Genomic DNA, 8,327 nt, shown 5'->3' with positions numbered 1-8,327 from the left:
TGACCTTCTGTGCTCTAAGGGCCCTCCCAGCTCTGACCTTCTGTGTTCTAAGGGCCCTCCCAGCTCTGACCTTCTGTGTTCTAAGGGCCCTTCCTGCTTTGATATTCTGTGTTATAAGGTCCTTCTACTTCTCAGCAGATAAGCAGTGCAAGCTCAGGGTGAGGGAGAGAGTGGGGGAAGAGGAGGGGAGAGGGTGTGACTAATGCCGAGTCAAAGGAAGAAAGAATGGCTAGACAGGGAGCTTTGGAGCAGCAGACCCTGACGTCTGGGTCTTGTCAGGTGGTGGGGGAGTTTTATGTATGGTGGGGAAGGAGAGCAAGCCCCCTTGGAGCTCCTCTGACCTCTCTCTGACCTCAGAGGAAGGGCGGGCAGTCTAGGAAACTTATTTTTAATAGGCTAAAGAGCAAGGTGGGCATGGAGATGCCTTTGTGTTAGTGGGCCCTGGGGGACCTTGCTGATTTGCATCCTTCCCCACAGGGACGTGTGGGCTCTACTGAATGCTCTCAGACAAGCCGCTAACATCTGGGAGGATGCTGGCTGGAGAGTGGGGAGCAGATCTAGTGACGAGCTTCCGGTCCAGCAAAGCACCCTATGCTGGTTAAACATGGAGTGTTGGGGATGAGGGGACCTGAGCTTCTACTGGCTCATCTTACAAAAGAGGAAACTGAGGCCTAGAAAGTGTAAAATAACTTGAATGAACTTGACTTGCTTAAAGTTATACAATGAGTTAGTGGCACAGCTGGGTGAGCTTCCTGGCCCCCTGACTCCCAGTGAAGGGCTCTGGGTATTAGTTTGATGCTTTCCTCAAGAGATTCAGCTTCTCCTCAGCTCCATGACCTTCTGACTAGTCCCAGGTCTCCACACCCCAGTCTCTCTGCCATCTGAATCCCAGCTCCCTGCCAAGATCTCCCCCTGCCCTTCTAAACCAGGACTGAGACAAGCAGCTCCACCAAAGATCAAATAATGGAAGGAATGAATTCAAGGTTGTATAGCCATGAAATTCTAGGCTAGGGTTTCTAGATCTGATATTCTGTGTTCTAAGGGTCCTCCTGATTCTGACATTCTTTATTCTAAGCTCCCTTCCAGTTCTGACATTCTAAATTCCTGGGCATTCTCTGAATTAAAGTCCTTCATAGCTCTGACAATCTATGTTCTAAGCTCCCTCTACACCCTGACATTCTCTACGTTAAGGTTCTCCATGGCTTTGTATTTCTGTGTTCTAAGCTCCCTTCTGACTCTGACATTCTTTGTTCTAAGGTTCGTAGATTATGAGAATTAAAAGGGATTTGATAATCTTTTTTATTTAATTTTTAATTTTTTTTAAGTGAGGCAATTGGGGTTAAGTGACTTGCCCAGGGTCACACAGCTAGTGAATGTTAAGTGTCTGAGGCCGGATTTGAACTCAGGTACTCCTGACTCCAGGGCTAGTGCTCTATCCACTGTGCCACCTAGCTGCCCCTGATAATCTGACTATCTCTACCTGTTGTCATTTAATTCTTATTCTTCTTCTCCTCCTCCACCACCACCATCATCATCTCCGATGAGGAAATTGAGGCCCAGAGAGGAGAAGTGATTTCTCCAGGTTCATATAGTTAATGACATAATGAGATTCCAACCTGTTTTCTGACTTCCAGTCAGGTGCGCTTCCTACTTCCCCACACTGCCCTTTACACTTAGGACAAGTTAAGCCCAGGGAGGAGAGAATGGTCTTCTACATGCTGCTGGTCCAAAATTTCATTCCTAGGATGGTCACACCTCTGGTCATGAGGGGAAGTTGGTGCTTGGAATGTACGATGCACAAGAAGCCTTTTCAGCTTAGGGGGACCAGCCCGTAATTGGGCACTGTTGGCCTGACCTGTGGTGACCCAGGGTCACCTGCACACTACAGTGAGGCACTGGGGAAGGATGCCAGTGAGGCAGGCTTCTATGAAGAAGTGTCTCATTACTGGGCTTTTCAGTCTAGCTAGGAACACAGGACACCAGCCAGGAGAGTTGGCTTTAAGAATCTCTCAATGGTCTCCCTTAGTCCAGATTGGCCTCCCAAGAGAGGCTGGGTCTGAGGACAGGGCTCTGTCCAAGGTTCTACTTAAAAGCCTGAGACTTACCTTAATGAGACTGTTCTGTGACTTCCCTCTGCCAACCCCAAGCCTTGGCTCTGATAGGGATCCGTGGGGAGGGCAATATTGTGTTTATATAAATTTAGGGCTGTCGCCAGATAGTCCAGCTTCTCAGGTCTGAATCTGCCCTCCAGGGGTAATTTCTAAACTTCTCTTAATCTGAAGAAGTTTCAGCTCTTTCCAGACTCCTCATATGGGAAACCCCCTTGACCAAATTTGGGTCACGAAACCATCTGAGGTCAGAGGGCTTGATTTGGGGGAATTAAACGATGTATGTGCATCTGTTCCTGGCTTAACTGAGCTGGGGATGTGAGGCTGGGGAAGGCAGGTCAGCTGGGAGGAGCTGGGGAGTTGAGGCCAGGAAAGGAAGGCCAAGAAGGGGAGAGTAGAGAGGAAATACCCAGGACGAGATCAGCGAGGTGAGGCTGGGAGGCAGATCAGACCAGGAGGTGGACAGCCCCAGGTGAGGGAGATGAGTTCCTTTGGGTAAAGTGAGTCTGGGAAGGGGAGGTCAGAGAGCTGAGGATGCAGAGGTGAGGCCAGCAGAATGGGACTGGCAGCAGAGACTGCAAACTGAAGCCAATAAGTTGAGGTTGAGGAGGTGACTCTGGCCTCATGACAGACCAGAGGATAAGGGCGTGGGTTCGAAACGTGGGACTTTCCTCAGCTTGCTCATGACCAGCTGGCCTAGACCAGAGTCCCATGGGAAGGGGGCTGGAATCTGGTGCAGAAGGGATGGAGGGGGTTTTGTGCTGGGGGTCTCCCTAGATTCTAGGTCCTGAAATGTCTAACAATCAAGGAATCCCAGAATGTGAGAACTAGTGGGAATCTTCAAACAGGGAGTATTAGGGAGAGAATAAACTTTAGACACCACCTTGTCCAACTCTCTCAGTTTACCGAGAGGAAACTGAGGCCTAGAGAGGGAAAAGTGATTTTTCCAAGGCAGTGAATTAGGGAAAGACCTTCAACTCTGGTTCCTGACTCCCAGGCCAAGAAGGCTCTTTTCTCCTCAGCCAATAGGAGCCCAGTGATGTTCCTCATATACTCCCAGGAGGCACAGAGGTGCAAAGCTGATTTCTCTACCCCTGCAAAAGACATAAACCCCATCCCAGTCCTGGTTCTGGGCCATGAAACTTAGAGATGGGGGGTCACTGAGTGTCCCCCCCCCCCACCCTCAGCTTTACCTCATCTTAGTTTCCCAGACCTCAACCCTATCTCTGAAATTAAGCTTCCTCCCTACTTTATACCTATGAAACAAGAAATAGTGACCTTCTGCTTTGCTCTCCACCTATCCACACTCTACCCATCATTTAAGACAAGGCTCAAATCCTCATTCTTCCTGGAAGCTTCCTCCGCACCCAGACCCATATTACTACCTTCAGATTGTACAAGTGTGTCATAGTTTAAACCCCACACCCCATCCCCAATTAAGAGTGTCTTGTAGGACTTTAGAATTGTATGTCAAGTATGACTATGAGTTTCTAGAGGGCAGGGAAGGGAAGAACACGTTTATAAAGTACCTACTATGTGCCAGGCACTATGCTAAGCACTTTACAAATATTACCTCATTTAATCTTCACAACAACCCTGAAGGGAAATGCTGCTATTATTCCCATTTTTCAGTTGAGGAAACTGAGGCAGGCAGAGGTTAAGTGACTTGCCCAGGGTCACACATCTATTAAGTGGCTGAGGCTGGATTTGAACTCAGATCTTCCTGACTCCTAGTCTAGAACTCTATCCGCTGTGTCACCTAGCTGTCCCCGCCCCAGAGGGCTAGAGTCTTGTTCTCTTGTCTCACTCCCAAAGCACCCGAAATAGGCCCGGGTATACAGCAGGGGCTTAAGAGATGCAGAAAGGAAGGAGAGCACCCTAAGGTAGTGGAAAGAATGTTGTATCATAAGTCAGGAGACTGGGGTTCCAGTTTCAGCTTCTGCCCTAGCTTGTTGTTTGGCCTTGAGTGTGAGTCACTCAACATTTCTGGGTCTCAGTTTCCTCATTTGTAAATAACCTGTGGCCCAGAACCACAGTTCCGAGTTTTTACAGAACAGATTCAGTCCTGGGACTATCTACCACAAATAATTTTCTTTGACTCTTTCTCCTATCCACTTTCACCTGGGAACATCAATATTGTTCAGAAAGTCTATGTTCTAAGTTTCCTTGTAGCCCTGACATTCTGTGTTCTAAGGGCCCTCCCAGCTCTGACATTCTGTGTTCTAAGTGCCCTCCCATCTCCGATTTTCTGTGTTGACTCAGATCGGAGCCTGTGAGTGCTGACTCACAGAGGGTCATGCCTATGTCATCTGTGATCTGTACTCCAATCCCAGACTGACCCCTGATCCTCTCTGGATCCTGATTGGACACTGACCACTAACCTGGATTTTCAACTCAGATCTGACCCAGCTCCAGAGTCAGTCCCCCTCACCTTTCACAAAGACTAAGCTAGAACCCAGGACACACGCTTAACCTTCATCCTGGCCAGAGTTTGAGCCCAGGTAGGGGGCACTGTTGTCAGAGTCAGATATATATAAGACATCAAGGTGCTGGGTAATAGCTAGGTACTATTAGTTATTATTAAATAGCCTTTTCAGGTTTGCAAAGAGCTTTTATGGATAATTTCTCACTTGATCCTTCCCAAAAGGCTGTGAGGTAGTGTTACCATTGCCCCCTTTTACAAATGAGAAAACTGAGGCCGAGCCAGGTTACGTGACTCACCCGGCCATACTCACTGCAGCTGGTGAAGTGTCTGGAGAATACTGGATTTGAACTTGGGTCTTCCTGACTCCAAGTCCAGTGTTCTATCTACTCCATGTCAAGATGTTTCCTAGTAAGCATTTACCCTGTGCAGATCACGTGGTCTGGTTGGTGGAGATTCAGAGATTAGGTCAAACATAATCCTTTGCCTCCAGGGGTATAAAGAGTGGAGTTAGGACCTGGGACAGTCCAGGGGAAACATGGGTAAGAATAGGGGAGGGGAATTCCCTCTAGTTGAGACAGAAAGTCCAGACCGATGAGATCCCTTCACAGCTCCCCCTGTCCCCACTGTTATAAACACACTTTGGTATAGCACCCAGGGATGCTACACAGGAGTGAAATGTCTTTGTGTGGGTATGTTTATGTCTGTGTGTGCCTCTGCCCGTGTTCATGTATTTATGTGTATGTCTTGTGCCTGGGCCCCATTAAGGGTGGATGTGAGAACATATGCATGTGTGAGTGTACACATGTGTCTCTGTGTGTAGATGTGAGTATGCAGCTGGGTGGTAAAGTGTACAGAGCTCTGGGGCTGGAGTCTAGGAGTTCAGATCTGGTCTCAGACGCATGCTAGGTCACTGAATCGCCACTTGCCTCAGTTTCTACATCTGTAAAATGGGGATAATCACAGCACCTACCAGGATTGTGTAAGATCAGATAACGTTTGTAGTGTGCTAGTACACAGTAGGTGCTTAATCAATGCCTACTCACTCCCTCTTCCCTTGTAATTGACTACCTTGTTTTATTTTTTTATTTGTGCTGTGTCTATATGCATATATAGACACAGACACACATATTTATTTGGAATATATGCGTATACCTATCCTGTATTTAAACATACATTTATTCTGCACATATAGACACATATATACATGCACATTTATTCTGTGTGTGTGTATATATATATATGAATACCTGGACATATCCATTCATGTATGTTTCTGTATAAGCACCTTGAGAGAAGGAATTATTTCTTTTCTTTTTTTTTTTTTTGGTATCTCCTTCCCAGAGTGTCTTTCATGTCACCCAGAAGGTATTTAATAAATGCATATCGATAGATTGCTGAGTATTTGTAGACATGGGTATATATGTGCGTGGATTATGTTGACTCTCCATGGGAGGAATTCAGGAATAAGGCTACAGTAGGGCCTGGATGTTGAATCTGGGACCCTTGGAAAGGTGTGCGCTTTAGTCATCCTGAGGGGGGATCTATGGGGCCCCCCAGGAGCTGCCCAGGAGCCCTGGAATCTCAGGGCAGATCCTGGGCTCACTCCCCATCGTCAGGCTGCAGCCGTGGGTGCCATGGCCAGAGCAGGAAGGCAGGCAGAGCCTCTGTGGAGGGGAGGGTGTGGGGGAAGAAGGGGACACATTCTGAGAACTTTCACATGGTTCCCATTGACGGAGAAGCCACTTCCTCTGTCTGTGATCTCCCGCCTCCTCCTACAGAAAGCCACCTTCCTCTCCACATATCAGCCCACGAACCCTCCCCAACAAACACGCAAATAGACTTGCACATGCCCTCTCATTCCTGTCGTCAAGTGGGGCTGCAGACATTGCCACAGGCATGCAACCCTGAGAATAAGCACACATGCACACACACACACGCATGGCTGCTAACACACCCGACCTGCATTACAGAAATGCATCTATGATTTTTGTGCTCTTGGACAAATGCCAAAACCCAGATGTGGGGGTGGCCCTGCAGAGCTTTCCTGCAGGGGAAAGGGGTGTATCCCAGAACAGATGCTCTCTCAGCGGTCGCCAAGGTAGACAGGTAGACTCCCAAGGCCCTAGAACCCTAAGAGCTCACTCACTTGAATAACTTAGAATACCGGAATGGGAAGGTACTGTGGAGTACTGAATGTTGGAGCTAGGAGGGTCCTTAGAACACAGAATGTCAGAGCTGGGAGGGCTTTGAAAATGTAGACGATCAACTGAAAGGGATCTGAGATCATAAAACGTTAGAACTTTAGGGGAGAGAAAATCTGCATGGAGAGTACTTCAGCACTTAGAATATTAGAGCTGGGGGGATTCCTTGAATCAGAGCTCCTACATTTTTTTTTTTTTTTGGTGAGGCAATTGGGGTTAAGTGACTTGCCCAGGGTCACATAGCTAGTGTTATGTGTCTGAGGCTGGATTTGAACTCAGGTCCTCCTGAATCCAAGGCCAGTGCTCTTTCCACTGCGCCACCTAGCTTCCCCTAGCTCCTACATTTTTTATGGAATCAGGTTTAGATTTGATTATTTTGACTAACATTTATCAGGCTATTAGTCAGTACGGCGCCCTGCCCTCATGAAACTCACAGTCTATCGAGGAGATCGGGGACACCCAGATAACTGTGATATAAATTAGGGTGTGAGAAGTGCGTGAGAGAAGGACAAAGTCTTGGGAGGGCAAGAGAGCTTCAAGAACTCCCATCCAGCTGGGGGTGGGGGCAGGGAATTAGAGGAAGTAACATTTGACCTGGGCCTTGAAAGACGTCAGATGGGGGGGGGGACTCTGAGGAGCGCACTTAACTAGTTCTTCATTCATTCATTTAACAACCATCTTTCAAGTGCCTGCTGTTTGTAGGGCACGATGCTGCCTGCTAAGAAAGATGGAGACGGAGAAGGCACGATGGTGAGCCTAGCTGGGCTCCCAAGCTAGCATTCCCAAGGAGCGGGTCTATTGGAGGCAGGGCTGGCTTCTGAGCTCACCCAGACCCACCTGGGTTCCTCTGCACCTGTGCTTGCCATTTCTCAGAACCTCGAGGCGGTTGGGGTAGCAGGAGAAAGCTCAGGGATGCGGGCTCAGCTCCCAGATCTGACACCTGCTGGCTGCTTAGTCTTGCTTAACCTTTCAGGCCCTTGGTTTCCCCATGTTTACAAATGAAGGGATTGAATTTTCCCATGAAAATACTCTTCCAGGGGGCAGCTAGGTGGCGCAGTGGATAAAACATTGGCCCTAGATTCAGGAGTACCTGAGTTCAAATCCGGCCTCAGACACTTGACACTTACTAGCTGTGTGACCCTGGGCAAGTCACTTAACCCTCATTGCCCCTCCAAAAAAATACTCTTCCAGTTCTGACATCCCACGTTCTAAGGGCCCTTCTAGCTTTGACAGCTTTTGTTCTAAGGTATTTTCTAGTTCTAATATGCTACCTTTAATGATCCTTTCGGCTCTAATATGCTATGGTGTGACATGTCATGTTCTCAGGCCTTTCCCAGTTTTGACATTCTGTGTTCCAAGGGCTCTCCCAGCCCTGAGATTGTGTTCTAAGGCCCCTCCCAGTCCTGACATTCTGAGTTCTAAGGACCCCCTCCCCCGCCTCTGATATTCTATATTCTACCATACTTTGTTCTATAATTGTTGTGGGTTATTTTAGGAGTTTGGGGAGAGTGTAAGATACAGTATATAGCTTGTTGGTACATGACTTTTTTTTTTTGGTGAGGCAATTGGGGTTAAGTGACTTGCCCAAGGTCA

This window comes from Dromiciops gliroides, chromosome 3 (assembly GCF_019393635.1).
Source record: "Dromiciops gliroides isolate mDroGli1 chromosome 3, mDroGli1.pri, whole genome shotgun sequence".
NCBI classification, from domain to species: domain Eukaryota; kingdom Metazoa; phylum Chordata; class Mammalia; order Microbiotheria; family Microbiotheriidae; genus Dromiciops; species Dromiciops gliroides.
This window is presented reverse-complemented; position numbering follows the sequence as displayed.